Here is a 27,249-nt window from a genome sequence, read left to right as displayed (position 1 = left end):
TCACGTCAGAATGGCCGAGCGGTCTAAGGCGCTGCGTTCAGGTCGCAGTCTCCCCTGGAGGCGTGGGTTCGAATCCCACTTCTGACAAACCTAACCTTTGGCTGCGGGCTCAAGCTAGAGTCTTGAACCCTCTGGCAAGTTCACCCCGAAGTGCATTAATGTTGACAAAGCACTGCATTTCAGTTCATGCTAGAGTTAACCAAACAATGCAGTTGCACTGACCTGCATAATATGGACTTTAAAGTAACACTTTTGGTGCAATGTATGGGATTCGGTGGCGTTTTCGTGCAGTTTTCTTGGAATTTCAAGTCAAGACATTTCACGAAATTGGACATGTTTATAGAATGGGATCCAACAGAACTTCGAGGAATGCCACGTTCTGATGTTTACCGGAAGAAGAACTTGTTTATGAAAGGCTATTCATGTCTTTTTTTCTTTTCTTTTTAGGGGGAGTATGCAATGTGATTTTGGGAGTCTAACTGGGATGTGGTGGACTGAAGTTTTGGGGATGCAGTAGAACTTCATGGCAAGGATTCTTGGAAATTTCTTGGAATTGAAGGTCATGGGTTTTGGGGGCATGTGGTGCAGAGTCATGGCCTAAGATTCAAGGAATGCCATGCAAAACATTGCTTTAGCATTGACAAGACTTGTCATTGGAATGATAGAATTACATTAGCCTTAAAAAAACATACTGCAACAACACTGACGCATATTACATAAATATGAGAGTAATACTATTGCTGCATTTGTTCAACATTAGTCCCACAAGAACACTTGATTTCTATGACATTGCATATGAAGGACTGGAAAAACGCACAAAAGGAATGATACAGAAAGCAGCTCTTTCATTTACATGCTCCCATGTATCAAAAAGCACCAGCCTGCCCCGTGTGAGGCTCGAACTCACGACCTTCAGATTATGAGACTGACGCGCTACATAACTGCGCCAACGAGGCATGTGCTGTCGCTCGGGTGAGTGGAGAACCACTAGCTTCCAGATCATCTGCCATTCGGTGCAGATCCAAAAGTACTGCTCACCCTTAGCCCTCACGTCAGGATGGCCGAGCGGTCTAAGGCGCTGCGTTCAGGTCGCAGTCTCCCCTGGAGGCGTGGGTTCGAATCCCACTTCTGACAAACCTAACCTTTGGCTGCGGGCTCAAGCTAGAGTCTTGAACCCTCTGGCAAGTTCACCCCGAAGTGCATTAATGTTGACAAAGCACTGCATTTCTGTTCATGCTAGAGTTAACCAAACAATGCAGTTGCACTGACCTGCATAATATGGACTTTAAAGTAACACTTTTGGTGCAATGTATGGGATTCGGTGGCGTTTTCGTGCAGTTTTCTTGGAATTTCAAGTCAAGACATTTCACGAAATTGGACATGTTTATAGAATGGGATCCAACAGAACTTCGAGGAATGCCACGTTCCGATGTTTACCGGAAGAAGAACTTGTTTATGAAAGGCTATTCATGTCTTTTTTTCTTTTTTTCTTTTCTTTTTAGGGGGAGTATGCAATGTGATTTTGGGAGTCTAACTGGGATGTGGTGGACTGAAGTTTTGGGGATGCAGTAGAACTTCATGGCAAGGATTCTTGGAAATTTCTTGGAATTGAAGGTCATGGGTTTTGGGGGCATGTGGTACAGAGTCATGGCCTAAGATTCAAGGAATGCCATGCAAAACATTGCTTTAGCATTGACAAGACTTGTCATTGGAATGATAGAATTACATTAGCCTTAAAAAAACATACTGCAACAACACTGACGCATATTACATAAATATGAGAGTAATACTATTGCTGCATTTGTTCAACATTAGTCCCACAAGAACACTTGATTTCTATGACATTGCATATGAAGGACTGGAAAAACGCACAAAAGGAATGATACAGAAAGCAGCTCTTTCATTTACATGCTCCCATGTATCAAAAAGCACCAGCCTGCCCCGTGTGAGGCTCGAACTCACGACCTTCAGATTATGAGACTGACGCGCTGCCTAACTGCGCCAACGAGGCATGTGCTGTGGCTCGGGTGAGCGGAGAACCACTAGCTTCCAGATCATCTGCCATTCGGTGCAGCTCCAAAAGTACTGCTCACCCTTAGCCCTCACGTCAGGATGGCCGAGCGGTCTAAGGCGCTGCGTTTAGGTCGCAGTCTCCCCTGGAGGCGTGGGTTCGAATCCCACTTCTGACAAACCTAACCTTTGGCTGCGGGCTCAAGCTAGAGTCTTGAACCCTCTGGCAAGTTCACCCCGAAGTGCATTAATGTTGACAAAGCACTGCATTTCAGTTCATGCTAGAGTTAACCAAACAATGCAGTTGCACTGACCTGCATAATATGGACTTTAAAGTAACACTTTTGGTGCAATGTATGGGATTCGGTGGCGTTTTCGTGCAGTTTTCTTGGAATTTCAAGTCAAGACATTTCACGAAATTGGACATGTTTATAGAATGGGATCCAACAGAACTTCGAGGAATGCCATGTTCTGATGTTTACCGGAAGAAGAACTTGTTTATGAAAGGCTATTCATGTCTTTTTTTCTTTTTTTCTTTTCTTTTTAGGGGGAGTATGCAATGTGATTTTGGGAGTCTAACTGGGATGTGGTGGACTGAAGTTTTGGGGATGCAGTAGAACTTCATGGCAAGGATTTTTGGAAATTTCTTGGAATTGAAGGTCATGGGTTTTGGGGGCATGTGGTGCAGAGTCATGGCCTAAGATTCAAGGAATGCCATGCAAAACATTGCTTTAGCATTGACAAGACTTGTCATTGGAATGATAGAATTACATTAGCCTTAAAAAAACATACTGCAACAACACTGACGCATATTACATAAATATGAGAGTAATACTATTGCTGCATTTGTTCAACATTAGTCCCACAAGAACACTTGATTTCTATGACATTGCATATGAAGGACTGGAAAAACGCACAAAAGGAATGATACAGAAAGCAGCTCTTTCATTTACATGCTCCCATGTATCAAAAAGCACCAGCCTGCCCCGTGTGAGGCTCGAACTCACAACCTTCAGATTATGAGACTGACGCGCTGCCTAACTGCGCCAACGAGGCATGTGCTATGGCTCGGGTGAGCGGAGAACCACTAGCTTCCAGATCATCTGCCATTCGGTGCAGCTCCAAAAGTACTGCTCACCCTTTGCCCTCACGTCAGAATGGCCGAGCGGTCTAAGGCGCTGCGTTCAGGTCGCAGTCTCCCCTGGAGGCGTGGGTTCGAATCCCACTTCTGACAAACCTAACCTTTGGCTGCGGGCTCAAGCTAGAGTCTTGAACCCTCTGGCAAGTTCACCCCGAAGTGCATTAATGTTGACAAAGCACTGCATTTCAGTTCATGCTAGAGTTAACCAAACAATGCAGTTGCACTGACCTGCATAATATGGACTTTAAAGTAACACTTTTGGTGCAATGTATGGGATTCGGTGGCGTTTTCGTGCAGTTTTCTTGGAATTTCAAGTCAAGACATTTCACGAAATTGGACATGTTTATAGAATGGGATCCAACAGAACTTCGAGGAATGCCACGTTCTGATGTTTACCGGAAGAAGAACTTGTTTATGAAAGGCTATTCATGTCTTTTTTTCTTTTCTTTTTAGGGGGAGTATGCAATGTGATTTTGGGAGTCTAACTGGGATGTGGTGGACTGAAGTTTTGGGGATGCAGTAGAACTTCATGGCAAGGATTCTTGGAAATTTCTTGGAATTGAAGGTCATGGGTTTTGGGGGCATGTGGTGCAGAGTCATGGCCTAAGATTCAAGGAATGCCATGCAAAACATTGCTTTAGCATTGAAAAGACTTGTCATTGGAATGATAGAATTACATTAGCCTTAAAAAAACATACTGCAACAACACTGACGCATATTACATAAATATGAGAGTAATACTATTGCTGCATTTGTTCAACATTAGTCCCACAAGAACACTTGATTTCTATGACATTGCATATGAAGGACTGGAAAAACGCACAAAAGGAATGATACAGAAAGCAGCTCTTTCATTTACATGCTCCCATGTATCAAAAAGCACCAGCCTGCCCCGTGTGAGGCTCGAACTCACGACCTTCAGATTATGAGACTGACGCGCTACATAACTGCGCCAACGAGGCATGTGCTGTGGCTCGGGTGAGCGGAGAACCACTAGCTTCCAGATCATCTGCCATTCGGTGCAGCTCCAAAAGTACTGCTCACCCTTAGCCCTCACGTCAGGATGGCCGAGCGGTCTAAGGCGCTGCGTTCAGGTCGCAGTCTCCCCTGGAGGCGTGGGTTCGAATCCCACTTCTGACAAACCTAACCTTTGGCTGCGGGCTCAAGCTAGAGTCTTGAACCCTCTGGCAAGTTCACCCCGAAGTGCATTAATGTTGACAAAGCACTGCATTTCTGTTCATGCTAGAGTTAACCAAACAATGCAGTTGCACTGACCTGCATAATATGGACTTTAAAGTAACACTTTTGGTGCAATGTATGGGATTCGGTGGCGTTTTCGTGCAGTTTTCTTGGAATTTCAAGTCAAGACATTTCACGAAATTGGACATGTTTATAGAATGGGATCCAACAGAACTTCGAGGAATGCCACGTTCTGATGTTTACCGGAAGAAGAACTTGTTTATGAAAGGCTATTCATGTCTTTTTTTCTTTTCTTTTTAGGGGGAGTATGCAATGTGATTTTGGGAGTCTAACTGGGATGTGGTGGACTGAAGTTTTGGGGATGCAGTAGAACTTCATGGCAAGGATTCTTGGAAATTTCTTGGAATTGAAGGTCATGGGTTTTGGGGGCATGTGGTGCAGAGTCATGGCCTAAGATTCAAGGAATGCCATGCAAAACATTGCTTTAGCATTGACAAGACTTGTCATTGGAATGATAGAATTACATTAGCCTTAAAAAAACAATACTGCAACAACACTGACGCATATTACATAAATATGAGAGTAATACTATTGCTGCATTTGTTCAACATTAGTCCCACAAGAACACTTGATTTCTATGACATTGCATATGAAGGACTGGAAAAACGCACAAAAGGAATGATACAGAAAGCAGCTCTTTCATTTACATGCTCCCATGTATCAAAAAGCACCAGCCTGCCCCGTGTGAGGCTCGAACTCACAACCTTCAGATTATGAGACTGACGCGCTGCCTAACTGCGCCAACGAGGCATGTGCTATGGCTCGGGTGAGCGGAGAACCACTAGCTTCCAGATCATCTGCCATTCGGTGCAGCTCCAAAAGTACTGCTCACCCTTTGCCCTCACGTCAGAATGGCCGAGCGGTCTAAGGCGCTGCGTTCAGGTCGCAGTCTCCCCTGGAGGCGTGGGTTCGAATCCCACTTCTGACAAACCTAACCTTTGGCTGCGGGCTCAAGCTAGAGTCTTGAACCCTCTGGCAAGTTCACCCCGAAGTGCATTAATGTTGACAAAGCACTGCATTTCAGTTCATGCTAGAGTTAACCAAACAATGCAGTTGCACTGACCTGCATAATATGGACTTTAAAGTAACACTTTTGGTGCAATGTATGGGATTCGGTGGCGTTTTCGTGCAGTTTTCTTGGAATTTCAAGTCAAGACATTTCACGAAATTGGACATGTTTATAGAATGGGATCCAACAGAACTTCGAGGAATGCCATGTTCTGATGTTTACCGGAAGAAGAACTTGTTTATGAAAGGCTATTCATGTCTTTTTTTCTTTTTTTCTTTTCTTTTTAGGGGGAGTATGCAATGTGATTTTGGGAGTCTAACTGGGATGTGGTGGACTGAAGTTTTGGGGATGCAGTAGAACTTCATGGCAAGGATTCTTGGAAATTTCTTGGAATTGAAGGTCATGGGTTTTGGGGGCATGTGGTGCAGAGTCATGGCCTAAGATTCAAGGAATGCCATGCAAAACATTGCTTTAGCATTGACAAGACTTGTCATTGGAATGATAGAATTACATTAGCCTTAAAAAAACATACTGCAACAACACTGACGCATATTACATAAATATGAGAGTAATACTATTGCTGCATTTGTTCAACATTAGTCCCACAAGAACACTTGATTTCTATGACATTGCATATGAAGGACTGGAAAAACGCACAAAAGGAATGATACAGAAAGCAGCTCTTTCATTTACATGCTCCCATGTATCAAAAAGCACCAGCCTGCCCCGTGTGAGGCTCGAACTCACAACCTTCAGATTATGAGACTGACGCGCTGCCTAACTGCGCCAACGAGGCATGTGCTATGGCTCGGGTGAGCGGAGAACCACTAGCTTCCAGATCATCTGCCATTCGGTGCAGCTCCAAAAGTACTGCTCACCCTTTGCCCTCACGTCAGAATGGCCGAGCGGTCTAAGGCGCTGCGTTCAGGTCGCAGTCTCCCCTGGAGGCGTGGGTTCGAATCCCACTTCTGACAAACCTAACCTTTGGCTGCGGGCTCAAGCTAGAGTCTTGAACCCTCTGGCAAGTTCACCCCGAAGTGCATTAATGTTGACAAAGCACTGCATTTCAGTTCATGCTAGAGTTAACCAAACAATGCAGTTGCACTGACCTGCATAATATGGACTTTAAAGTAACACTTTTGGTGCAATGTATGGGATTCGGTGGCGTTTTCGTGCAGTTTTCTTGGAATTTCAAGTCAAGACATTTCACGAAATTGGACATGTTTATAGAATGGGATCCAACAGAACTTCGAGGAATGCCACGTTCTGATGTTTACCGGAAGAAGAACTTGTTTATGAAAGGCTATTCATGTCTTTTTTTCTTTTCTTTTTAGGGGGAGTATGCAATGTGATTTTGGGAGTCTAACTGGGATGTGGTGGACTGAAGTTTTGGGGATGCAGTAGAACTTCATGGCAAGGATTCTTGGAAATTTCTTGGAATTGAAGGTCATGGGTTTTGGGGGCATGTGGTGCAGAGTCATGGCCTAAGATTCAAGGAATGCCATGCAAAACATTGCTTTAGCATTGAAAAGACTTGTCATTGGAATGATAGAATTACATTAGCCTTAAAAAAACATACTGCAACAACACTGACGCATATTACATAAATATGAGAGTAATACTATTGCTGCATTTGTTCAACATTAGTCCCACAAGAACACTTGATTTCTATGACATTGCATATGAAGGACTGGAAAAACGCACAAAAGGAATGATACAGAAAGCAGCTCTTTCATTTACATGCTCCCATGTATCAAAAAGCACCAGCCTGCCCCGTGTGAGGCTCGAACTCACGACCTTCAGATTATGAGACTGACGCGCTACATAACTGCGCCAACGAGGCATGTGCTGTGGCTCGGGTGAGCGGAGAACCACTAGCTTCCAGATCATCTGCCATTCGGTGCAGCTCCAAAAGTACTGCTCACCCTTAGCCCTCACGTCAGGATGGCCGAGCGGTCTAAGGCGCTGCGTTCAGGTCGCAGTCTCCCCTGGAGGCGTGGGTTCGAATCCCACTTCTGACAAACCTAACCTTTGGCTGCGGGCTCAAGCTAGAGTCTTGAACCCTCTGGCAAGTTCACCCCGAAGTGCATTAATGTTGACAAAGCACTGCATTTCTGTTCATGCTAGAGTTAACCAAACAATGCAGTTGCACTGACCTGCATAATATGGACTTTAAAGTAACACTTTTGGTGCAATGTATGGGATTCGGTGGCGTTTTCGTGCAGTTTTCTTGGAATTTCAAGTCAAGACATTTCACGAAATTGGACATGTTTATAGAATGGGATCCAACAGAACTTCGAGGAATGCCACGTTCTGATGTTTACCGGAAGAAGAACTTGTTTATGAAAGGCTATTCATGTCTTTTTTTCTTTTCTTTTTAGGGGGAGTATGCAATGTGATTTTGGGAGTCTAACTGGGATGTGGTGGACTGAAGTTTTGGGGATGCAGTAGAACTTCATGGCAAGGATTCTTGGAAATTTCTTGGAATTGAAGGTCATGGGTTTTGGGGGCATGTGGTGCAGAGTCATGGCCTAAGATTCAAGGAATGCCATGCAAAACATTGCTTTAGCATTGACAAGACTTGTCATTGGAATGATAGAATTACATTAGCCTTAAAAAAACAATACTGCAACAACACTGACGCATATTACATAAATATGAGAGTAATACTATTGCTGCATTTGTTCAACATTAGTCCCACAAGAACACTTGATTTCTATGACATTGCATATGAAGGACTGGAAAAACGCACAAAAGGAATGATACAGAAAGCAGCTCTTTCATTTACATGCTCCCATGTATCAAAAAGCAACAGCCTGCCCCGTGTGAGGCTCGAACTCACAACCTTCAGATTATGAGACTGACGCGCTGCCTAACTGCGCCAACGAGGCATGTGCTATGGCTCGGGTGAGCGGAGAACCACTAGCTTCCAGATCATCTGCCATTCGGTGCAGCTCCAAAAGTACTGCTCACCCTTAGCCCTCAGGTCAGGATGGCCGAGCGGTCTAAGGCGCTGCGTTCAGGTCGCAGTCTCCCCTGGAGGCGTGGGTTCGAATCCCACTTCTGACAAACCTAACCTTTGGCTGCGGGCTCAAGCTAGAGTCTTGAACCCTCTGGCAAGTTCACCCCGAAGTGCATTAATGTTGACAAAGCACTGCATTTCAGTTCATGCTAGAGTTAACCAAACAATGCAGTTGCACTGACCTGCATAATATGGACTTTAAAGTAACACTTTTGGTGCAATGTATGGGATTCGGTGGCGTTTTCGTGCAGTTTTCTTGGAATTTCAAGTCAAGACATTTCACGAAATTGGACATGTTTATAGAATGGGATCCAACAGAACTTCGAGGAATGCCACGTTCTGATGTTTACCGGAAGAAGAACTTGTTTATGAAAGGCTATTCATGTCTTTTTTTCTTTTCTTTTTAGGGGGAGTATGCAATGTGATTTTGGGAGTCTAACTGGGATGTGGTGGACTGAAGTTTTGGGGATGCAGTAGAACTTCATGGCAAGGATTCTTGGAAATTTCTTGGAATTGAAGGTCATGGGTTTTGGGGGCATGTGGTGCAGAGTCATGGCCTAAGATTCAAGGAATGCCATGCAAAACATTGCTTTAGCATTGACAAGACTTGTCATTGGAATGATAGAATTACATTAGCCTTAAAAAAACAATACTGCAACAACACTGACGCATATTACATAAATATGAGAGTAATACTATTGCTGCATTTGTTCAACATTAGTCCCACAAGAACACTTGATTTCTATGACATTGCATATGAAGGACTGGAAAAACGCACAAAAGGAATGATACAGAAAGCAGCTCTTTCATTTACATGCTCCCATGTATCAAAAAGCAACAGCCTGCCCCGTTTGAGGCTCGAACTCACAACCTTCAGATTATGAGACTGACGCGCTGCCTAACTGCGCCAACGAGGCATGTGCTATGGCTCGGGTGAGCGGAGAACCACTAGCTTCCAGATCATCTGCCATTCGGTGCAGCTCCAAAAGTACTGCTCACCCTTTGCCCTCACGTCAGGATGGCCGAGCGGTCTAAGGCGCTGCGTTCAGGTCGCAGTCTCCCCTGGAGGCGTGGGTTCGAATCCCACTTCTGACAAACCTAACCTTTGGCTGCGGGCTCAAGCTAGAGTCTTGAACCCTCTGGCAAGTTCACCCCGAAGTGCATTAATGTTGACAAAGCACTGCATTTCAGTTCATGCTAGAGTTAACCAAACAATGCAGTTGCACTGACCTGCATAATATGGACTTTAAAGTAACACTTTTGGTGCAATGTATGGGATTCGGTGGCGTTTTTGTGCAGTTTTCTTGGAATTTCAAGTCAAGACATTTCACGAAATTGGACATGTTTATAGAATGGGATCCAACAGAACTTCGAGGAATGCCACGTTCTGATGTTTACCGGAAGAAGAACTTGTTTATGAAAGGCTATTCATGTCTTTTTTTCTTTTCTTTTTAGGGGGAGTATGCAATGTGATTTTGGGAGTCTAACTGGGATGTGGTGGACTGAAGTTTTGGGGATGTAGTAGAACTTCATGGCAAGGATTCTTGGAAATTTCTTGGAATTGAAGGTCATGGGTTTTGGGGGCATGTGGTGCAGAGTCATGGCCTAAGATTCAAGGAATGCCATGCAAAACATTGCTTTAGCATTGACAAGACTTGTCATTGGAATGATAGAATTACATTAGCCTTAAAAAAACATACTGCAACAACACTGAAGCATATTACATAAATATGAGAGTAATACTATTGCTGCATTTGTTCAACATTAGTCCCACAAGAACACTTGATTTCTATGACATTGCATATGAAGGACTGGAAAAACGCACAAAAGGAATGATACAGAAAGCAGCTCTTTCATTTACATGCTCCCATGTATCAAAAAGCACCAGCCTGCCGCGTGTGAGGCTCGAACTCACGACCTTCAGATTATGAGACTGACGCGCTGCCTAACTGCGCCAACGAGGCATGTGCTATGGCTCGGGTGAGCGGAGAACCACTAGCTTCCAGATCATCTGCAATTCGGTGCAGCTCCAAAAGTACTGCTCACCCTTTGCCCTCACGTCAGGATGGCCGAGCGGTCTAAGGCGCTCCGTTCAGGTCGCAGTCTCCCCTGGAGGCGTGGGTTCGAATCCCACTTCTGACAAACCTAACCTTTGGCTGCGGGCTCAAGCTAGAGTCTTGAACCCTCTGGCAAGTTCACCCCGAAGTGCATTAATGTTGACAAAGCACTGCATTTCAGTTCATGCTAGAGTTAACCAAACAATGCAGTTGCACTGACCTGCATAATATGGACTTTAAAGTAACACTTTTGGTGCAATGTATGGGATTCGGTGGCGTTTTCGTGCAGTTTTCTTGGAATTTCAAGTCAAGACATTTCACGAAATTGGACATGTTTATAGAATGGGATCCAACAGAACTTCGAGGAATGCCACGTTCTGATGTTTACCGGAAGAAGAACTTGTTTATGAAAGGCTATTCATGTCTTTTTTTCTTTTTTTCTTTTCTTTTTAGGGGGAGTATGCAATGTGATTTTGGGAGTCTAACTGGGATGTGGTGGACTGAAGTTTTGGGGATGCAGTAGAACTTCATGGCAAGGATTCTTGGAAATTTCTTGGAATTAAAGGTCATGGGTTTTGGGGGCATGTGGTGCAGAGTCATGGCCTAAGATTCAAGGAATGCCATGCAAAACATTGCTTTAGCATTGACAAGACTTGTCATTGGAATGATAGAATTACATTAGCCTTAAAAAAACATACTGCAACAACACTGACGCATATTACATAAATATGAGAGTAATACTATTGCTGCATTTGTTCAACATTAGTCCCACAAGAACACTTGATTTCTATGACATTGCATATGAAGGACTGGAAAACGCACAAAAGGAATGATACAGAAAGCAGCTCTTTCATTTACATGCTCCCATGTATCAAAAAGCACCAGCCTGCCCCGTGTGAGGCTCGAACTCACGACCTTCAGATTATGAGACTGACGCGCTGCCTAACTGCGCCAACGAGGCATGTGCTATGGCTCGGGTGAGCGGAGAACCACTAGCTTCCAGATCATCTGCCATTCGGTGCAGCTCCAAAAGTACTGCTCACCCTTTGCCCTCACGTCAGAATGGCCGAGCGGTCTAAGGCGCTGCGTTCAGGTCGCAGTCTCCCCTGGAGGCGTGGGTTCGAATCCCACTTCTGACAAACCTAACCTTTGGCTGCGGGCTCAAGCTAGAGTCTTGAACCCTCTGGCAAGTTCACCCCGAAGTGCATTAATGTTGACAAAGCACTGCATTTCAGTTCATGCTAGAGTTAACCAAACAATGCAGTTGCACTGACCTGCATAATATGGACTTTAAAGTAACACTTTTGGTGCAATGTATGGGATTCGGTGGCGTTTTCGTGCAGTTTTCTTGGAATTTCAAGTCAAGACATTTCACGAAATTGGACATGTTTATAGAATGGGATCCAACAGAACTTCGAGGAATGCCACGTTCTGATGTTTACCGGAAGAAGAACTTGTTTATGAAAGGCTATTCATGTCTTTTTTTCTTTTCTTTTTAGGGGGAGTATGCAATGTGATTTTGGGAGTCTAACTGGGATGTGGTGGACTGAAGTTTTGGGGATGCAGTAGAACTTCATGGCAAGGATTCTTGGAAATTTCTTGGAATTGAAGGTCATGGGTTTTGGGGGCATGTGGTGCAGAGTCATGGCCTAAGATTCAAGGAATGCCATGCAAAACATTGCTTTAGCATTGACAAGACTTGTCATTGGAATGATAGAATTACATTAGCCTTAAAAAAACATACTGCAACAACACTGACGCATATTACATAAATATGAGAGTAATACTATTGCTGCATTTGTTCAACATTAGTCCCACAAGAACACTTGATTTCTATGACATTGCATATGAAGGACTGGAAAAACGCACAAAAGGAATGATACAGAAAGCAGCTCTTTCATTTACATGCTCCCATGTATCAAAAAGCACCAGCCTGCCCCATGTGAGGCTCGAACTCACGACCTTCAGATTATGAGACTGACGCGCTACATAACTGCGCCAACGAGGCATGTGCTGTGGCTCGGGTAAGCGGAGAACCACTAGCTTCCAGATCATCTGCCATTCGGTGCAGCTCCAAAAGTACTGCTCACCCTTAGCCCTCACGTCAGGATGGCCGAGCGGTCTAAGGCGCTGCGTTCAGGTCGCAGTCTCCCCTGGAGGCGTGGGTTCGAATCCCACTTCTGACAAACCTAACCTTTGGCTGCGGGCTCAAGCTAGAGTCTTGAACCCTCTGGCAAGTTCACCCCGAAGTGCATTAATGTTGACAAAGCACTGCATTTCTGTTCATGCTAGAGTTAACCAAACAATGCAGTTGCACTGACCTGCATAATATGGACTTTAAAGTAACACTTTTGGTGCAATGTATGGGATTCGGTGGCGTTTTCGTGCAGTTTTCTTGGAATTTCAAGTCAAGACATTTCACGAAATTGGACATGTTTATAGAATGGGATCCAACAGAACTTCGAGGAATGCCACGTTCTGATGTTTACCGGAAGAAGAACTTGTTTATGAAAGGCTATTCATGTCTTTTTTTCTTTTTTTCTTTTCTTTTTAGGGGGAGTATGCAATGTGATTTTGGGAGTCTAACTGGGATGTGGTGGACTGAAGTTTTGGGGATGCAGTAGAACTTCATGGCAAGGATTCTTGGAAATTTCTTGGAATTGAAGGTCATGGGTTTTGGGGGCATGTGGTGCAGAGTCATGGCCTAAGATTCAAGGAATACCATGCAAAACATTGCTTTAGCATTGACAAGACTTGTCATTGGAATGATAGAATTACATTAGCCTTAAAAAAACATACTGCAACAACACTGACGCATATTACATAAATATGAGAGTAATACTATTGCTGCATTTGTTCAACATTAGTCCCACAAGAACACTTGATTTCTATGACATTGCATATGAAGGACTGGAAAAACGCACAAAAGGAATGATACAGAAAGCAGCTCTTTCATTTACATGCTCCCATGTATCAAAAAACACCAGCCTGCCCCGTGTGAGGCTCGAACTCACGACCTTCAGATTATGAGACTGACGCGCTGCATAACTGCGCCAACGAGGCATGTGCTATGGCTCGGGTGAGCGGAGAACCACTAGCTTCCAGATCATCTGCCATTCGGTGCAGCTCCAAAAGTACTGCTCACCCTTTGCCCTCACGTCAGAATGGCCGAGCGGTCTAAGGCGCTGCGTTCAGGTCGCAGTCTCCCCTGGAGGCGTGGGTTCGAATCCCACTTCTGACAAACCTAACCTTTGGCTGCGGGCTCAAGCTAGAGTCTTGAACCCTCTGGCAAGTTCACCCCGAAGTGCATTAATGTTGACAAAGCACTGCATTTCAGTTCATGCTAGAGTTAACCAAACAATGCAGTTGCACTGACCTGCATAATATGGACTTTAAAGTAACACTTTTGGTGCAATGTATGGGATTCGGTGGCGTTTTCGTGCAGTTTTCTTGGAATTTCAAGTCAAGACATTTCACGAAATTGGACATGTTTATAGAATGGGATCCAACAGAACTTCGAGGAATGCCACGTTCTGATGTTTACCGGAAGAAGAACTTGTTTATGAAAGGCTATTCATGTCTTTTTTTCTTTTCTTTTTAGGGGGAGTATGCAATGTGATTTTGGGAGTCTAACTGGGATGTGGTGGACTGAAGTTTTGGGGATGCAGTAGAACTTCATGGCAAGGATTCTTGGAAATTTCTTGGAATTGAAGGTCATGGGTTTTGGGGGCATGTGGTGCAGAGTCATGGCCTAAGATTCAAGGAATGCCATGCAAAACATTGCTTTAGCATTGACAAGACTTGTCATTGGAATGATAGAATTACATTAGCCTTAAAAAAACATACTGCAACAACACTGACGCATATTACATAAATATGAGAGTAATACTATTGCTGCATTTGTTCAACATTAGTCCCACAAGAACACTTGATTTCTATGACATTGCATATGAAGGACTGGAAAAACGCACAAAAGGAATGATACAGAAAGCAGCTCTTTCATTTACATGCTCCCATGTATCAAAAAGCACCAGCCTGCCCCATGTGAGGCTCGAACTCACGACCTTCAGATTATGAGACTGACGCGCTACATAACTGCGCCAACGAGGCATGTGCTGTGGCTCGGGTGAGCGGAGAACCACTAGCTTCCAGATCATCTGCCATTCGGTGCAGCTCCAAAAGTACTGCTCACCCTTAGCCCTCACGTCAGGATGGCCGAGCGGTCTAAGGCGCTGCGTTCAGGTCGCAGTCTCCCCTGGAGGCGTGGGTTCGAATCCCACTTCTGACAAACCTAACCTTTGGCTGCGGGCTCAAGCTAGAGTCTTGAACCCTCTGGCAAGTTCACCCCGAAGTGCATTAATGTTGACAAAGCACTGCATTTCTGTTCATGCTAGAGTTAACCAAACAATGCAGTTGCACTGACCTGCATAATATGGACTTTAAAGTAACACTTTTGGTGCAATGTATGGGATTCGGTGGCGTTTTCGTGCAGTTTTCTTGGAATTTCAAGTCAAGACATTTCACGAAATTGGACATGTTTATAGAATGGGATCCAACAGAACTTCGAGGAATGCCACGTTCTGATGTTTACCGGAAGAAGAACTTGTTTATGAAAGGCTATTCATGTCTTTTTTTCTTTTTTTCTTTTCTTTTTAGGGGGAGTATGCAATGTGATTTTGGGAGTCTAACTGGGATGTGGTGGACTGAAGTTTTGGGGATGCAGTAGAACTTCATGGCAAGGATTCTTGGAAATTTCTTGGAATTGAAGGTCATGGGTTTTGGGGGCATGTGGTGCAGAGTCATGGCCTAAGATTCAAGGAATACCATGCAAAACATTGCTTTAGCATTGACAAGACTTGTCATTGGAATGATAGAATTACATTAGCCTTAAAAAAACATACTGCAACAACACTGACGCATATTACATAAATATGAGAGTAATACTATTGCTGCATTTGTTCAACATTAGTCCCACAAGAACACTTGATTTCTATGACATTGCATATGAAGGACTGGAAAAACGCACAAAAGGAATGATACAGAAAGCAGCTCTTTCATTTACATGCTCCCATGTATCAAAAAACACCAGCCTGCCCCGTGTGAGGCTCGAACTCACGACCTTCAGATTATGAGACTGACGCGCTGCATAACTGCGCCAACGAGGCATGTGCTATGGCTCGGGTGAGCGGAGAACCACTAGCTTCCAGATCATCTGCCATTCGGTGCAGCTCCAAAAGTACTGCTCACCCTTAGCCCTCACGTCAGGATGGCCAAGCGGTCTAAGGCGCTGCGTTCAGGTCGCAGTCTCCCCTGGAGGCGTGGGTTCGAATCCCACTTCTGACAAACCTAACCTTTGGCTGCGGGCTCAAGCTAGAGTCTTGAACCCTCTGGCAAGTTCACCCCGAAGTGCATTAATGTTGACAAAGCACTGCATTTCAGTTCATGCTAGAGTTAACCAAACAATGCAGTTGCACTGACCTGCATAATATGGACTTTAAAGTAACACTTTTGGTGCAATGTATGGGATTCGGTGGCGTTTTCGTGCAGTTTTCTTGGAATTTCAAGTCAAGACATTTCACGAAATTGGACATGTTTATAGAATGGGATCCAACAGAACTTCGAGGAATGCCACGTTCTGATGTTTACCGGAAGAAGAACTTGTTTATGAAAGGCTATTCATGTCTTTTTTTCTTTTCTTTTTAGGGGGAGTATGCAATGTGATTTTGGGAGTCTAACTGGGATGTGGTGGACTGAAGTTTTGGGGATGCAGTAGAACTTCATGGCAAGGATTCTTGGAAATTTCTTGGAATTGAAGGTCATGGGTTTTGGGGGCATGTGGTGCAGAGTCATGGCCTAAGATTCAAGGAATGCCATGCAAAACATTGCTTTAGCATTGACAAGACTTGTCATTGGAATGATAGAATTACATTAGCCTTAAAAAAACAATACTGCAACAACACTGACGCATATTACATAAATATGAGAGTAATACTATTGCTGCATTTGTTCAACATTAGTCCCACAAGAACACTTGATTTCTATGACATTGCATATGAAGGACTGGAAAAACGCACAAAAGGAATGATACAGAAAGCAGCTCTTTCATTTACATGCTCCCATGTATCAAAAAGCACCAGCCTGCCGCGTGTGAGACTCGAACTCACGACCTTCAGATTATGAGACTGACGCGCTGCCTAACTGCGCCAACGAGGCATGTGCTATGGCTCGGGTGAGCGGAGAACCACTAGCTTCCAGATCATCTGCAATTCGGTGCAGCTCCAAAAGTACTGCTCACCCTTTGCCCTCACGTCAGGATGGCCGAGCAGTCTAAGGCGCTCCGTTCAGGTCGCAGTCTCCCCTGGAGGCGTGGGTTCGAATCCCACTTCTGACAAACCTAACCTTTGGCTGCGGGCTCAAGCTAGAGTCTTGAACCCTCTGGCAAGTTCACCCCGAAGTGCATTAATGTTGACAAAGCACTGCATTTCAGTTCATGCTAGAGTTAACCAAACAATGCAGTTGCACTGACCTGCATAATATGGACTTTAAAGTAACACTTTTGGTGCAATGTATGGGATTCGGTGGCGTTTTCGTGCAGTTTTCTTGGAATTTCAAGTCAAGACATTTCACGAAATTGGACATGTTTATAGAATGGGATCCAACAGAACTTCGAGGAATGCCACGTTCTGATGTTTACCGGAAGAAGAACTTGTTTATGAAAGGCTATTCATGTCTTTTTTTCTTTTTTTCTTTTCTTTTTAGGGGGAGTATGCAATGTGATTTTGGGAGTCTTACTGGGATGTGGTGGACTGAAGTTTTGGGGATGCAGTAGAACTTCATGGCAAGGATTCTTGGAAATTTCTTGGAATTGAAGGTCATGGGTTTTGGGGGCATGTGGTGCAGAGTCATGGCCTAAGATTCAAGGAATGCCATGCAAAACATTGCTTTAGCATTGACAAGACTTGTCATTGGAATGATAGAATTACATTAGCCTTAAAAAAACATACTGCAACAACACTGACGCATATTACATAAATATGAGAGTAATACTATTGCTGCATTTGTTCAACATTAGTCCCACAAGAACACTTGATTTCTATGACATTGCATATGAAGGACTGGAAAAACGCACAAAAGGAATGATACAGAAAGCAGCTCTTTCATTTACATGCTCCCATGTATCAAAAAGCACCAGCCTGCCCCGTGTGAGGCTCGAACTCACGACCTTCAGATTATGAGACTGACGCGCTGCCTAACTGCGCCAACGAGGCATGTGCTATGGCTCGGGTGAGCGGAGAACCACTAGCTTCCAGATCATCTGCCATTCGGTGCAGCTCCAAAAGTACTGCTCACCCTTTGCCTTCACGTCAGAATGGCCGAGCGGTCTAAGGCGCTGCGTTCAGGTCGCAGTCTCCCCTGGAGGCGTGGGTTCGAATCCCACTTCTGACAAACCTAACCTTTGGCTGCGGGCTCAAGCTAGAGTCTTGAACCCTCTGGCAAGTTCACCCCGAAGTGCATTAATGTTGACAAAGCACTGCATTTCAGTTCATGCTAGAGTTAACCAAACAATGCAGTTGCACTGACCTGCATAATATGGACTTTAAAGTAACACTTTTGGTGCAATGTATGGGATTCGGTGGCGTTTTCGTGCAGTTTTCTTGGAATTTCAAGTCAAGACATTTCACGAAATTGGACATGTTTATAGAATGGGATCCAACAGAACTTCGAGGAATGCCACGTTCTGATGTTTACCGGAAGAAGAACTTGTTTATGAAAGGCTATTCATGTCTTTTTTTCTTTTCTTTTTAGGGGGAGTATGCAATGTGATTTTGGGAGTCTAACTGGGATGTGGTGGACTGAAGTTTTGGGGATGCAGTAGAACTTCATGGCAAGGATTCTTGGAAATTTCTTGGAATTGAAGGTCATGGGTTTTGGGGGCATGTGGTGCAGAGTCATGGCCTAAGATTCAAGGAATGCCATGCAAAACATTGCTTTAGCATTGACAAGACTTGTCATTGGAATGATAGAATTACATTAGCCTTAAAAAAACATACTGCAACAACACTGACGCATATTACATAAATATGAGAGTAATACTATTGCTGCATTTGTTCAACATTAGTCCCACAAGAACACTTGATTTCTATGACATTGCATATGAAGGACTGGAAAAACGCACAAAAGGAATGATACAGAAAGCAGCTCTTTCATTTACATGCTCCATTGTATCAAAAAGCAACAGCCTGCCCCGTGTGAGGCTCGAACTCACGACCTTCAGATTATGAGACTGACGCGCTGCCTAACTGCGCCAACGAGGCATGTGCTATGGCTCGGGTGAGCGGAGAACCACTAGCTTCCAGATCATCTGCCATTCGGTGCAGCTCCAAAAGTACTGCTCACCCTTTGCCCTCACGTCAGGATGGCCGAGCGGTCTAAGGCGCTGCGTTCAGGTCGCAGTCTCCCCTGGAGGCGTGGGTTCGAATCCCACTTCTGACAAACCTAACCTTTGGCTGCGGGCTCAAGCTAGAGTCTTGAACCCTCTGGCAAGTTCACCCCGAAGTGCATTAATGTTGACAAAGCACTGCATTTCAGTTCATGCTAGAGTTAACCAAACAATGCAGTTGCACTGACCTGCATAATATGGACTTTAAAGTAACACTTTTGGTGCAATGTATGGGATTCGGTGGCGTTTTCGTGCAGTTTTCTTGGAATTTCAAGTCAAGACATTTCACGAAATTGGACATGTTTATAGAATGGGATCCAACAGAACTTCGAGGAATGCCACGTTCTGATGTTTACCGGAAGAAGAACTTGTTTATGAAAGGCTATTCATGTCTTTTTTTCTTTTCTTTTTAGGGGGAGTATGCAATGTGATTTTGGGAGTCTAACTGGGATGTGGTGGACTGAAGTTTTGGGGATGCAGTAGAACTTCATGGCAAGGATTCTTGGAAATTTCTTGGAATTGAAGGTCATGGGTTTTGGGGGCATGTGGTGCAGAGTCATGGCCTAAGATTCAAGGAATGCCATGCAAAACATTGCTTTAGCATTGACAAGACTTGTCATTGGAATGATAGAATTACATTAGCCTTAAAAAAACAATACTGCAACAACACTGACGCATATTACATAAATATGAGAGTAATACTATTGCTGCATTTGTTCAACATTAGTCCCACAAGAACACTTGATTTCTATGACATTGCATATGAAGGACTGGAAAAACGCACAAAAGGAATGATACAGAAAGCAGCTCTTTCATTTACATGCTCCCATGTATCAAAAAGCAACAGCCTGCCCCGTGTGAGGCTCGAACTCACAACCTTCAGATTATGAGACTGACGCGCTGCCTAACTGCGCCAACGAGGCATGTGCTATGGCTCGGGTGAGCGGAGAACCACTAGCTTCCAGATCATCTGCCATTCGGTGCAGCTCCAAAAGTACTGCTCACCCTTTGCCCTCACGTCAGGATGGCCGAGCGGTCTAAGGCGCAGAGTTCAGGTCGCAGTCTCCCCTGGAGGCGTGGGTTCGAATCCCACTTCTGACAAACCTAACCTTTGGCTGCGGGCTCAAGCTAGAGTCTTGAACCCTCTGGCAAGTTCACCCCGAAGTGCATTAATGTTGACAAAGCACTGCATTTCAGTTCATGCTAGAGTTAACCAAACAATGCAGTTGCACTGACCTGCATAATATGGACTTTAAAGTAACACTTTTGGTGCAATGTATGGGATTCGGTGGCGTTTTTGTGCAGTTTTCTTGGAATTTCAAGTCAAGACATTTCACGAAATTGGACATGTTTATAGAATGGGATCCAACAGAACTTCGAGGAATGCCACGTTCTGATGTTTACCGGAAGAAGAACTTGTTTATGAAAGGCTATTCATGTCTTTTTTTCTTTTCTTTTTAGGGGGAGTATGCAATGTGATTTTGGGAGTCTAACTGGGATGTGGTGGACTGAAGTTTTGGGGATGCAGTAGAACTTCATGGCAAGGATTCTTGGAAATTTCTTGGAATTGAAGGTCATGGGTTTTGGGGGCATGTGGTGCAGAGTCATGGCCTAAGATTCAAGGAATGCCATGCAAAACATTGCTTTAGCATTGACAAGACTTGTCATTGGAATGATAGAATTACATTAGCCTTAAAAAAACATACTGCAACAACACTGACGCATATTACATAAATATGAGAGTAATACTATTGCTGCATTTGTTCAACATTAGTCCCACAAGAACACTTGATTTCTATGACATTGCATATGAAGGACTGGAAAAACGCACAAAAGGAATGATACAGAAAGCAGCTCTTTCATTTACATGCTCCCATGTATCAAAAAGCACCAGCCTGCCCCGTGTGAGGCTCGAACTCACGACCTTCAGATTATGAGACTGACGCGCTGCCTAACTGCGCCAACGAGGCATGTGCTATGGCTCGGGTGAGCGGAGAACCACTAGCTTCCAGATCATCTGCCATTCGGTGCAGCTCCAAAAGTACTGCTCACCCTTTGCCCTCACGTCAGAATGGCCGAGCGGTCTAAGGCGCTGCGTTCAGGTCGCAGTCTCCCCTGGAGGCGTGGGTTCGAATCCCACTTCTGACAAACCTAACCTTTGGCTGCGGGCTCAAGCTAGAGTCTTGAACCCTCTGGCAAGTTCACCCCGAAGTGCATTAATGTTGACAAAGCACTGCATTTCAGTTCATGCTAGAGTTAACCAAACAATGCAGTTGCACTGACCTGCATAATATGGACTTTAAAGTAACCCTTTTGGTGCAATGTATGGGATTCGGTGGCGTTTTCGTGCAGTTTTCTTGGAATTTCAAGTCAAGACATTTCACGAAATTGGACATGTTTATAGAATGGGATCCAACAGAACTTCGAGGAATGCCACGTTCTGATGTTTACCGGAAGAAGAACTTGTTTATGAAAGGCTATTCATGTCTTTTTTTCTTTTCTTTTTAGGGGGAGTATGCAATGTGATTTTGGGAGTCTAACTGGGATGTGGTGGACTGAAGTTTTGGGGATGCAGTAGAACTTCATGGCAAGGATTCTTGGAAATTTCTTGGAATTGAAGGTCATGGGTTTTGGGGGCATGTGGTGCAGAGTCATGGCCTAAGATTCAAGGAATGCCATGCAAAACATTGCTTTAGCATTGACAAGACTTGTCATTGGAATGATAGAATTACATTAGCCTTAAAAAAACATACTGCAACAACACTGACGCATATTACATAAATATGAGAGTAATACTATTGCTGCATTTGTTCAACATTAGTCCCACAAGAACACTTGATTTCTATGACATTGCATATGAAGGACTGGAAAAACGCACAAAAGGAATGATACAGAAAGCAGCTCTTTCATTTACATGCTCCCATGTATCAAAAAGCACCAGCCTGCCCCGTGTGAGGCTCGAACTCACGACCTTCAGATTATGAGACTGACGCGCTACATAACTGCGCCAACGAGGCATGTGCTGTCGCTCGGGTGAGCGGAGAACCACTAGCTTCCAGATCATCTGCCATTCGGTGCAGATCCAAAAGTACTGCTCACCCTTAGCCCTCACGTCAGGATGGCCGAGCGATCTAAGGCGCTGCGTTCAGGTCGCAGTCTCCCCTGGAGGCGTGGGTTCGAATCCCACTTCTGACAAACCTAACCTTTGGCTGCGGGCTCAAGCTAGAGTCTTGAACCCTCTGGCAAGTTCACCCCGAAGTGCATTAATGTTGACAAAGCACTGCATTTCTGTTCATGCTAGAGTTAACCAAACAATGCAGTTGCACTGACCTGCATAATATGGACTTTAAAGTAACACTTTTGGTGCAATGTATGGGATTCGGTGGCGTTTTCGTGCAGTTTTCTTGGAATTTCAAGTCAAGACATTTCACGAAATTGGACATGTTTATAGAATGGGATCCAACAGAACTTCGAGGAATGCCACGTTCCGATGTTTACCGGAAGAAGAACTTGTTTATGAAAGGCTATTCATGTCTTTTTTTCTTTTTTTCTTTTCTTTTTAGGGGGAGTATGCAATGTGATTTTGGGAGTCTAACTGGGATGTGGTGGACTGAAGTTTTGGGGATGCAGTAGAACTTCATGGCAAGGATTCTTGGAAATTTCTTGGAATTGAAGGTCATGGGTTTACTGAATACATAGGTAACATATATTTGACTTCATTTGACCTGTAGGGACCAGTGCCAGTGATGCGCATTTCCAGGCCTATCTCCTGGAAGGCCTGATGCGCTGGAACCAGGACCGGATGGATGAAGCAGTGAGGGGAAAGACTGACCTGAGGATCTACAGTAGCATTGAGAGGGAGGCAATGGACCGGCTCAGCCGCAAATTGCTGAAGGTGTCCCTGGATGACCGCTACCAGCCTCCAGGGGCTTACACAGGTAAGAATTATTCATGGTAACTCAAACAAAAGATTATACATTATACAGGTGTATGAGTGTTTGCGTGTACATTTTTTATATTGTATTTCAAATAATTCAACTATTGGTGGAGTTATTTGTGCTTTGTTTAATTTAGGCTTAATTTGACCCTTTATAGACTTATTTCTTTGCTTTCTTTTGCTAAAGTGAATTTGCTTTATTTTGCATTTATGCTTATTATCTTCTTGTTTATTATTTTCATTTATTGATCTGTTAAACTGTGTCAAGCCTACAAACGATCAAACTTTGAAAAGTTTGATTGTTTTTTTGTTTCAGTTTGTTACGGACAAATAGCCACTACAGCTATAATAATTTGATATACTTTGTATAATGTGATGTGCTTTGTATGTGTGTTCTTTTGCAGGGGAGCTGCTGGGTATGGAGTATCTGTACAGTCAGTCTGGGAAATCCCTGACTGTTATGGATAACCCAGAAGAGGAGGATCGGCTGGTGGAGCAGATGACTGATGAGGTGGTGCAGGACGAAGGCTTTGTTGAGGAGGAACCTGAGGACCTCACAGTGCCAGTCCTCTATGACCCCATTGAGCCTGTCCCAGTCCACAGCAGCAGCCCCCAGGCCTTCAACCCCTGTCCCTCTGCACCAGGACCATCCTCACTACAGCCACCCACAGGACTGCAGCACCCTGCCCAGCCTCCTCTGCAGTCTCCTCCACACCCTTCTGTCCAACCAAGTGCTGCCTCTGCTCCTGCAACATCAACTGGGTCCAGTGTTGCAGACCAGGCTCCTGTAAGTAAGCTTCTCATTATTAGTTTCTATTTGCTTTTGCACTCTGACATTTAACATGCTGTGTATTGTTATTGTAATAACCTGCAGGCTCCTGTTCTTGGACCCGATGGCGTTGCAGGCTGGGATAAGGTGCAGGATCTGGCTGAGTACCTGGTGTCCCTCCGTCAGGCACTCTACCTGGACGAGCAGCAGGTCACAGAGGTCATCCGTCTGTGGACTGCTCTTCCTGATGGGGACAAGAGGAAGATCCACTATCAGCCCAGACACCAGCCCAAACTGACCCACGGACGCTTCAAGGCTCCGAAAAACACAGGAGTGACACCGGGTGTGGACAGTGTGAAGAGGTGCCTGATTGGTCATCCTGGGGGGCCGGCTCAGTGGCCCAGCACCAGTCGCTTAGTTGAGGCCATGTGCATCAAACTGTGTGCACTGCACAAGTCCCCAACTAAGAAGGATGGAGTCCGTCTTCCTCGTTGGACTAAGGTGCTCGCGGATTACCACCACATCCGAGACCTGGTGCTGAACTGCCAAACTCTGATGGAGGCCACGTCACTTCAGCTGTTTGTGCTGAATCAGAGGACTCTCACTCAGTGGTAAGCATGGTTTTACATTGACATTTGAAAGAAAGGGATAGCAGTTATTTATTATGAATACATTTTTTGATTGCAGGTTTAATCGAAGGGAGAACACCCAGGAAGTGACTGTCCTTACCCAGGGCCTTGCTGCAGAAGACCGCATAGCTGTGGCCAGCTCACAGCTGCCTGCTCCACGGGAAAACCTGGATGAGGCTCCCTCCACATCAGGGGCCCGGCACGAGTTTGTCCTTCCTCCTAACAGAGCGGGACAGGCTCCTAAGCTACGGCCGGGCAGACGACCTGCCAGTGCTACAATTGTGCGGCCAATTATCCCAGCAGCTCCTACTCCTCCCCCAGTTCCTGTGCCACTGCCCCAGTTCATTTTATTGAACACTGCGCCCACACTGCTGGCAGCTGGTGCAGGTGGCGCTTCAGCTGCTCCTCTCCTTTCGTCAGTGTTTCCTGACGTGCGAGAGGCTCCTGCTCCCACTGCCCCAGTGTCTGTCTCCCGCTTCACTCAGAGGAACAGACGACGCAGGGCAGAAGAGGAGGCCAGTGGAGCGCAAAAAAGGAAATATGTCCGTGAAGTGGCTTTTAACAAATGCTCTAAGTGTGGCAAGCCCAAAACCAAGGAGTTCGGCCATAGCCGCTTCGGCAATGCCACGTTTTGCCCCAGTGTCTCTGGTGGCAAATCTTTAGAGGAGTGGCTGGTAGAACAGCGCCAGCAGAAAAAACCTGAACAGCCACCTCCATAATAAAAATAATCTTCCAACACAGAAAAAAGATCATTTGTAAATACCTGTAAATAAATATCTATGTGTAAATACAGTTATGTTCATTTTCTCTCTATCTTTCTGTAATGTCTTGTTTGTTTTATTTATATTACAGAATGTTCTATTCTATTTCTACATTGTTAGTTGTTTATTGTTGTTCATTAATGTCTTTATAGTTTTAGTAAATAAATACTGTTCATTTCACTCTTATTCATTGTGCTGCTTTTAACTCTCACAGCCCGACGGCATCGTCGACGACGCCACACGTCACCTCCGATAAATGTTTACATAACTCGATGACAGATTTATCGATTTTCTTACCGTTTTTTCCAGCAGAAAGCTAACGAGCTAGCCATCACGGGGGTGTCTTTCGGGTCTTTCTAGCCTTTACAGAAGGTTTTCTATCCAGCCTGGAACTTGTGCTTCCTTTCAGAGGATTTCAGCAATAAATCCAATGATTTATGTCCAACTTTGATACTCTTGAAGTCCATAATTCATAAATAATCCGTCATTTTTGCCGCTAGCTCGATGCTAGCGGCCATTCTGGATATCACGTGATGTTTTCACGTGATGGTTTTTGACCAATTACAGGCTGATCCGTTGTAAACATTGGTGTGCGTCATTACGCATGAACCAAGCGCTGATATATAGTGTAGAGAGATAGAGAGACGCACGGAGACGCGCGATTCACAGAGAAACACAGCGAAATGGACGTAAATAAAGCGCTGGTCTATTTTGGTGCATTGCAGGATGAAGGATTTTCAGGAGAACAGAGCTTTTTGACAGATGAGGAACTAGATTACCAGGATAGACCCAGCTGAAGTGCCATTTATTTATTTACTGTAAAAAATTATCATAGTAGTATAAATGTATTATAAAAGAATAAAAAGAACATAATAAATAAAAGAATAAATAAAATAGAAATGCAAAACCTGTGATGTGGCCCTCTGTGTGATTGCTGATAGGAACTGTTTTGGCACCAGTGAATTTCATGAGGCCCCAAACGCCTGGACTTCTTTTGGAAAAATGTCAATAGTTTTTGTTCTGTACAAGTTATAATGTTTATTCCTGTGCTCCAGTACTCCAAAGACATGAACAAACTATTTTCCAGAGGAAAATTGCTTAGCTTTTATTTATTTGTGTGTGATTTCAATAAATATTTGAGTGATTTCATTTCCGATTTATTTTTTCATTTGTCTTTATGGTCCCCTAACTTATTTTACATTCAGGTGACATCAATGTAACACAAATATGCTGAAAGTTCAATTTGTCCTGAAAAAATAGAGGTGTGTCAATTGTCTGTGCACCAAAGGGTTGATATTTTACAAGCTTTTTTAGTAAATGACACCAGACGGAAATTTTTTTGTAAAAATACCTTTAGGTCTCAGAGGGTTAATTGCCCTGGAATGTGCAAACTGTACATGGGCCCACCCACTCTTTCATAGAATATACATTATATATAACATATATTGTGTCCATATATTTATGTGTGTGTGTACTTATTTTAATATTTGTGTGCATTCATTTTAATAAAAAAAATTACATTTCGATATTTGTATGCATTTGTGTGTATAAAACATTTGAAGTGTCCTAAAATAAATCAGATAAATCACATCAATCAATCCCACACACAAAAAACACATATTTGAATAAACATTTGTATTAGTTTTATTAAACCATAAACATGTAATATGCTCTTTTTTTAATGATATACACAATTAATATCAATCAATATAATGATATGTCACATAGACAACCAAATGAAGGCGCATGCGCAGTTGATCACGCACTAGTCGCGCAGAACACGGGTTCGAGCCCAGCCCGCGGAGGGTGACTTGTTTCACATGTAACTAAAACTCTTCAATAACGTACAGGAATATAGCCCGAATATTGTTGCAGGAAAAAAATCTGCGTTTTTTCGCGTTTTCTGCGTCCTTTTCGCTTGCGTGCGGGGCGCAAAGATTGGACCCCATCTTATGCTAAGCGAGCGCTCTACCATTTGAGCTAATTCCCCTCCACGACGTGTCGAGAAGGTGTCCATCACTCTCAAAGAAAACGGCCTGGAGCGATACCTTTCGTCTTTGCAAGTGCTGCAGCGTTGCCACAAAGCAAAGAGACCGTATTTCCTCTCTGCCGGCAACTTTGCACTGCCTACCGTTTGGTTGCACATTTAATGAAACTTTTGCTTTTCTTAGGCTTTGCTTTTAATCTCTTCGGCCTGACTAGGGCAACCGGGAT

The 27,249-nt window shown here is 44.1% G+C and overlaps 40 non-coding genes across 40 annotated transcripts; 20 read left to right on the top strand and 20 right to left on the bottom strand.

Annotated features, from left to right (window-relative positions):
• Nucleotides 1-4: 4 nt before the first annotated feature.
• Nucleotides 5-87, top strand: trnal-cag (transfer RNA leucine (anticodon CAG)). The gene has a single exon. It is a non-coding gene; the product is annotated as a tRNA-Leu (tRNA).
• A 795-nt stretch (nt 88-882) lies between these two features.
• Nucleotides 883-956, bottom strand: trnam-cau (transfer RNA methionine (anticodon CAU)). Its single transcript has one exon. It is a non-coding gene; the product is annotated as a tRNA-Met (tRNA).
• A 95-nt stretch (nt 957-1,051) lies between these two features.
• On the top strand, nt 1,052-1,134 carry trnal-cag (transfer RNA leucine (anticodon CAG)). Its single transcript has one exon. It is a non-coding gene; the product is annotated as a tRNA-Leu (tRNA).
• An 803-nt stretch (nt 1,135-1,937) lies between these two features.
• Nucleotides 1,938-2,011, bottom strand: trnam-cau (transfer RNA methionine (anticodon CAU)). Its single transcript has one exon. It is a non-coding gene; the product is annotated as a tRNA-Met (tRNA).
• A 95-nt stretch (nt 2,012-2,106) lies between these two features.
• trnal-uag (transfer RNA leucine (anticodon UAG)) lies at nt 2,107-2,189 on the top strand. Its single transcript has one exon. It is a non-coding gene; the product is annotated as a tRNA-Leu (tRNA).
• An 803-nt stretch (nt 2,190-2,992) lies between these two features.
• On the bottom strand, nt 2,993-3,066 carry trnam-cau (transfer RNA methionine (anticodon CAU)). Its single transcript has one exon. It is a non-coding gene; the product is annotated as a tRNA-Met (tRNA).
• Nucleotides 3,067-3,161: 95 nt separating this feature from the next.
• Nucleotides 3,162-3,244, top strand: trnal-cag (transfer RNA leucine (anticodon CAG)). Its single transcript has one exon. It is a non-coding gene; the product is annotated as a tRNA-Leu (tRNA).
• Nucleotides 3,245-4,039: 795 nt separating this feature from the next.
• Nucleotides 4,040-4,113, bottom strand: trnam-cau (transfer RNA methionine (anticodon CAU)). Its single transcript has one exon. It is a non-coding gene; the product is annotated as a tRNA-Met (tRNA).
• A 95-nt stretch (nt 4,114-4,208) lies between these two features.
• On the top strand, nt 4,209-4,291 carry trnal-cag (transfer RNA leucine (anticodon CAG)). Its single transcript has one exon. It is a non-coding gene; the product is annotated as a tRNA-Leu (tRNA).
• Nucleotides 4,292-5,087: 796 nt separating this feature from the next.
• trnam-cau (transfer RNA methionine (anticodon CAU)) lies at nt 5,088-5,161 on the bottom strand. The gene has a single exon. It is a non-coding gene; the product is annotated as a tRNA-Met (tRNA).
• A 95-nt stretch (nt 5,162-5,256) lies between these two features.
• On the top strand, nt 5,257-5,339 carry trnal-cag (transfer RNA leucine (anticodon CAG)). Its single transcript has one exon. It is a non-coding gene; the product is annotated as a tRNA-Leu (tRNA).
• An 803-nt stretch (nt 5,340-6,142) lies between these two features.
• On the bottom strand, nt 6,143-6,216 carry trnam-cau (transfer RNA methionine (anticodon CAU)). The gene has a single exon. It is a non-coding gene; the product is annotated as a tRNA-Met (tRNA).
• A 95-nt stretch (nt 6,217-6,311) lies between these two features.
• trnal-cag (transfer RNA leucine (anticodon CAG)) lies at nt 6,312-6,394 on the top strand. Its single transcript has one exon. It is a non-coding gene; the product is annotated as a tRNA-Leu (tRNA).
• A 795-nt stretch (nt 6,395-7,189) lies between these two features.
• trnam-cau (transfer RNA methionine (anticodon CAU)) lies at nt 7,190-7,263 on the bottom strand. The gene has a single exon. It is a non-coding gene; the product is annotated as a tRNA-Met (tRNA).
• A 95-nt stretch (nt 7,264-7,358) lies between these two features.
• On the top strand, nt 7,359-7,441 carry trnal-cag (transfer RNA leucine (anticodon CAG)). Its single transcript has one exon. It is a non-coding gene; the product is annotated as a tRNA-Leu (tRNA).
• Nucleotides 7,442-8,237: 796 nt separating this feature from the next.
• On the bottom strand, nt 8,238-8,311 carry trnam-cau (transfer RNA methionine (anticodon CAU)). The gene has a single exon. It is a non-coding gene; the product is annotated as a tRNA-Met (tRNA).
• Nucleotides 8,312-8,406: 95 nt separating this feature from the next.
• On the top strand, nt 8,407-8,489 carry trnal-cag (transfer RNA leucine (anticodon CAG)). Its single transcript has one exon. It is a non-coding gene; the product is annotated as a tRNA-Leu (tRNA).
• Nucleotides 8,490-9,454: 965 nt separating this feature from the next.
• trnal-cag (transfer RNA leucine (anticodon CAG)) lies at nt 9,455-9,537 on the top strand. The gene has a single exon. It is a non-coding gene; the product is annotated as a tRNA-Leu (tRNA).
• Nucleotides 9,538-10,332: 795 nt separating this feature from the next.
• On the bottom strand, nt 10,333-10,406 carry trnam-cau (transfer RNA methionine (anticodon CAU)). Its single transcript has one exon. It is a non-coding gene; the product is annotated as a tRNA-Met (tRNA).
• A 95-nt stretch (nt 10,407-10,501) lies between these two features.
• On the top strand, nt 10,502-10,584 carry trnal-cag (transfer RNA leucine (anticodon CAG)). Its single transcript has one exon. It is a non-coding gene; the product is annotated as a tRNA-Leu (tRNA).
• An 802-nt stretch (nt 10,585-11,386) lies between these two features.
• On the bottom strand, nt 11,387-11,460 carry trnam-cau (transfer RNA methionine (anticodon CAU)). The gene has a single exon. It is a non-coding gene; the product is annotated as a tRNA-Met (tRNA).
• Nucleotides 11,461-11,555: 95 nt separating this feature from the next.
• On the top strand, nt 11,556-11,638 carry trnal-cag (transfer RNA leucine (anticodon CAG)). The gene has a single exon. It is a non-coding gene; the product is annotated as a tRNA-Leu (tRNA).
• Nucleotides 11,639-12,433: 795 nt separating this feature from the next.
• Nucleotides 12,434-12,507, bottom strand: trnam-cau (transfer RNA methionine (anticodon CAU)). Its single transcript has one exon. It is a non-coding gene; the product is annotated as a tRNA-Met (tRNA).
• Nucleotides 12,508-12,602: 95 nt separating this feature from the next.
• Nucleotides 12,603-12,685, top strand: trnal-cag (transfer RNA leucine (anticodon CAG)). Its single transcript has one exon. It is a non-coding gene; the product is annotated as a tRNA-Leu (tRNA).
• An 803-nt stretch (nt 12,686-13,488) lies between these two features.
• On the bottom strand, nt 13,489-13,562 carry trnam-cau (transfer RNA methionine (anticodon CAU)). The gene has a single exon. It is a non-coding gene; the product is annotated as a tRNA-Met (tRNA).
• A 95-nt stretch (nt 13,563-13,657) lies between these two features.
• Nucleotides 13,658-13,740, top strand: trnal-cag (transfer RNA leucine (anticodon CAG)). The gene has a single exon. It is a non-coding gene; the product is annotated as a tRNA-Leu (tRNA).
• Nucleotides 13,741-14,535: 795 nt separating this feature from the next.
• Nucleotides 14,536-14,609, bottom strand: trnam-cau (transfer RNA methionine (anticodon CAU)). The gene has a single exon. It is a non-coding gene; the product is annotated as a tRNA-Met (tRNA).
• A 95-nt stretch (nt 14,610-14,704) lies between these two features.
• Nucleotides 14,705-14,787, top strand: trnal-cag (transfer RNA leucine (anticodon CAG)). The gene has a single exon. It is a non-coding gene; the product is annotated as a tRNA-Leu (tRNA).
• An 803-nt stretch (nt 14,788-15,590) lies between these two features.
• On the bottom strand, nt 15,591-15,664 carry trnam-cau (transfer RNA methionine (anticodon CAU)). The gene has a single exon. It is a non-coding gene; the product is annotated as a tRNA-Met (tRNA).
• Nucleotides 15,665-15,759: 95 nt separating this feature from the next.
• Nucleotides 15,760-15,842, top strand: trnal-cag (transfer RNA leucine (anticodon CAG)). Its single transcript has one exon. It is a non-coding gene; the product is annotated as a tRNA-Leu (tRNA).
• A 796-nt stretch (nt 15,843-16,638) lies between these two features.
• Nucleotides 16,639-16,712, bottom strand: trnam-cau (transfer RNA methionine (anticodon CAU)). The gene has a single exon. It is a non-coding gene; the product is annotated as a tRNA-Met (tRNA).
• A 981-nt stretch (nt 16,713-17,693) lies between these two features.
• Nucleotides 17,694-17,767, bottom strand: trnam-cau (transfer RNA methionine (anticodon CAU)). The gene has a single exon. It is a non-coding gene; the product is annotated as a tRNA-Met (tRNA).
• A 95-nt stretch (nt 17,768-17,862) lies between these two features.
• Nucleotides 17,863-17,945, top strand: trnal-cag (transfer RNA leucine (anticodon CAG)). The gene has a single exon. It is a non-coding gene; the product is annotated as a tRNA-Leu (tRNA).
• Nucleotides 17,946-18,740: 795 nt separating this feature from the next.
• On the bottom strand, nt 18,741-18,814 carry trnam-cau (transfer RNA methionine (anticodon CAU)). Its single transcript has one exon. It is a non-coding gene; the product is annotated as a tRNA-Met (tRNA).
• A 95-nt stretch (nt 18,815-18,909) lies between these two features.
• On the top strand, nt 18,910-18,992 carry trnal-cag (transfer RNA leucine (anticodon CAG)). Its single transcript has one exon. It is a non-coding gene; the product is annotated as a tRNA-Leu (tRNA).
• A 796-nt stretch (nt 18,993-19,788) lies between these two features.
• trnam-cau (transfer RNA methionine (anticodon CAU)) lies at nt 19,789-19,862 on the bottom strand. The gene has a single exon. It is a non-coding gene; the product is annotated as a tRNA-Met (tRNA).
• A 973-nt stretch (nt 19,863-20,835) lies between these two features.
• Nucleotides 20,836-20,909, bottom strand: trnam-cau (transfer RNA methionine (anticodon CAU)). Its single transcript has one exon. It is a non-coding gene; the product is annotated as a tRNA-Met (tRNA).
• A 95-nt stretch (nt 20,910-21,004) lies between these two features.
• On the top strand, nt 21,005-21,087 carry trnal-cag (transfer RNA leucine (anticodon CAG)). Its single transcript has one exon. It is a non-coding gene; the product is annotated as a tRNA-Leu (tRNA).
• Nucleotides 21,088-21,882: 795 nt separating this feature from the next.
• Nucleotides 21,883-21,956, bottom strand: trnam-cau (transfer RNA methionine (anticodon CAU)). The gene has a single exon. It is a non-coding gene; the product is annotated as a tRNA-Met (tRNA).
• A 95-nt stretch (nt 21,957-22,051) lies between these two features.
• Nucleotides 22,052-22,134, top strand: trnal-cag (transfer RNA leucine (anticodon CAG)). The gene has a single exon. It is a non-coding gene; the product is annotated as a tRNA-Leu (tRNA).
• Nucleotides 22,135-27,249: the final 5,115 nt, after the last annotated feature.

This window comes from Pimephales promelas, chromosome 24 (genome assembly GCF_988280905.1).
Source record: "Pimephales promelas chromosome 24, fPimPro1.hap1.1, whole genome shotgun sequence".
NCBI classification, from domain to species: Eukaryota; Metazoa; Chordata; class Actinopteri; order Cypriniformes; family Leuciscidae; genus Pimephales; species Pimephales promelas.
This window is presented reverse-complemented; position numbering and strand designations above follow the sequence as displayed.